This window comes from Triticum dicoccoides, chromosome 4A, assembly GCF_002162155.2.
Source record: "Triticum dicoccoides isolate Atlit2015 ecotype Zavitan chromosome 4A, WEW_v2.0, whole genome shotgun sequence".
NCBI classification, from domain to species: domain Eukaryota; kingdom Viridiplantae; phylum Streptophyta; class Magnoliopsida; order Poales; family Poaceae; genus Triticum; species Triticum dicoccoides.
This window is the reverse complement of record NC_041386.1, coordinates 672175281-672177956: the sequence shown is the minus strand read 5'-3', so window position 1 is coordinate 672177956 and position 2676 is coordinate 672175281.

The following is a 2676-nucleotide window of genomic DNA, read 5'->3' as shown; positions in this document are numbered from 1 at the left end:
CTTTGCCACGTGGCTCCGATAGGTGGGCCCGATAAGTCAGATTCTCAGTTAGTCGCCGCTCACAACACGTTTAGTGCTTTTTGTTACTCACTTGCCGAGGAAGTGGTGGTTTTTTGAAATTTTTGGCAAAAATGGTAGTTTCAGTATTCGTGCCACAAATGTGGTGGCTTTCAGCAATTTACTCCGAGGAAGACCACAACGGCCGAGTCCCGAAATCGCGGCGGCGATGAACATGCGATTCCAAGCCAGCGGCGCACAGGTCAGGCGACTCCCAAAATTAATTTGATTGGGTCGTAGCTCGGCCTAATTATCAAAAAAAAGGAAAAGAATAAGAGAAGACGATTCGCCTAGCACGGGAAGGAAGAGAGAGAGACGTCCCGCTCCAAGGTGAGCATCGACACGGAGTTCCCGGGCGCGCGGCACAGCCCGGCCGCGTGAAACCAGTAGAGATGAGCGTACGTACCCGGCCGGGCTCGGTTCTCCTTAAAATCCTACGAATCCGCCTCCGACTGGATTGCATCCGTCAGACTCGCCCTACGTACGTGACTCTGAACCATGGGCCGACTCGGACCTGTACTAGCTTTCAATGAAAGCACGTACATAAAATAGGACCTGTAGCTAGCCACCTCCGTTCAATCCATCAAATCAAACCATATCTAGATCCAGCAGAAGATCGACCAAGCTCCATCGAATAAGTACATGCGTACGTACCGATCGATCCACAAGTTTAAGGTAGCCAGCCAGCGAGTAGGGTAGCCGCCAACAGGGCCGGGCCGGCAAAATCCGGGGCCCTGTGCGAAACTAAGAATGGGCCCTTATCTCACTAGAATAAATGAACTATCGAGCAATAATAAAGTATGTGATATAATGTTTGACATAGCAATTCTGTACTGAAACACAAGATACAAAAGATGAATAGAATAAAATAAAATAAAAGTGATACGGCAGCAGATATCACTTGAAGATCATGTGTCAATGTTTGGCAATTAAACAGACCGTCTTACTAACCTAGTCTCGTGTTCTGTCCGGTTGAACTGATATATTGTGTTCTTTAATCGAGGAGGCATCATGCAAGAACCCATCTCTCTAATGATCCCTGCGAAAAGTTAACTAGAAAATAGAAATTAAGTTAATAGGAGTAGAAGCCAGCAGTATTCCTCTCTGACTCTCTGAGAACCTCAGATCACGAGAGGAAAATCGATGGATGCGAAGTTGCGAACCAATGAGAACTTTATTTGCAATTCCAAAACTACCGTACTGTGGTCTCCTCTTCCAAAACTATCGTACTATGGTCTCCTCATCCTACCTCTGACTATACCTTTCGCCCTGGTCGCCGGATCTGGAACTCTTGAGGATGCGCATGCGCCGGATGCGATTGATCTAGCAGAACTGAACACCACCGTTCGGTTTCCCATCGAGCAGATCAACTTTTTACTTTCTTGAGGGGAGGTCGAGGTATCGAGCAGATCGGCATGCCCCGACGGCTGGCATCTAGCGATCGATGCATCGAGGCATCGAGCGGCACGTGTTCGAAATATGCCCTAGAGGCAATAATAAATTAGTTGTTATTATTATATTTCCTTGTTCATGATAATCGTTTATTATCCATGCTATAATTGTATTGATAGGAAACTCAGATACATGTGTGGGTACATAGACAACACCATGTCCCTAGTAAGCCTCTAGTTGACTAGCTCGTTGATCAATAGATGGTTACGGTTTCCTGGCCATGGACAATGGATGTCGTTGATAACGGGATCACATCATTAGGAGAATGATGTGATGGACAAGACCCAATCCTAAGCCTAGCACAAAGATCGTAGTTCGTATGCTAAAACTTTTCTAATGTCAAGTATCATTTCCTTAGACCATGACATTGTGCAACTCCCGGATACCGTAGGAATGCTTTGGGTGTACCAAACGTCACAACGTAACTGGGTGGCTATAAAGGTGCACTACAGGTATCTCCGAAAGTGTCTGTTGGGTTGGCACGAATCAAGACTGGGATTTGTCACTCCGGTTGACGGAGAGGTATCTCTGGGCCCACTCGGTAGGACATCATCATAATATGCACAATGTGACCAAGGGGTTGATCACGGGATGGTATGTTACTGAACGAGTAAAGAGACTTGCCGATAACGAGATTGAACAAGGTATCGGCATACTGACGATCGAATCTCGGGCAAGTACAATACCGCTAGACAAAGGGAATTGTACACGAGATTGATTGAGTCCTCGACATCGTGGTTCATCCGATGAGATCATCGTGGAACATGTGGGAGCCAACATGGGTATCCAGATCCCGCTATTGGTTATTGACCGGAGAACGTCTCAGTCATGTCTGTATATTTCCTGAACCCGTAGGGTCTACACACTTAAGGTTCGATGACGCTAGGGTTATAAAGGAAGTTTGTATGTGGTTAGCGAATGTTGTTCGGAGTCCCGGATGAGATCTTGGACGTCACGAGGAGTTCCGAAATGGTCCGAAGGTAACGATTTATATATGGGAAGTCCTGTTTTGGTCACCGAAAAAGTTTCGGGTTTTATCGGTAATGTACCGGGACCACCGGGAGGGTCCCGGGGGTCCACCAAGTGGGGCCACCGGCCCCAGGGGGCTGCATGCGCCAAGTGTCGGAGGGGACCAGCCCCAGGTTGGCTGGGGCGCCCCCCCCCCCC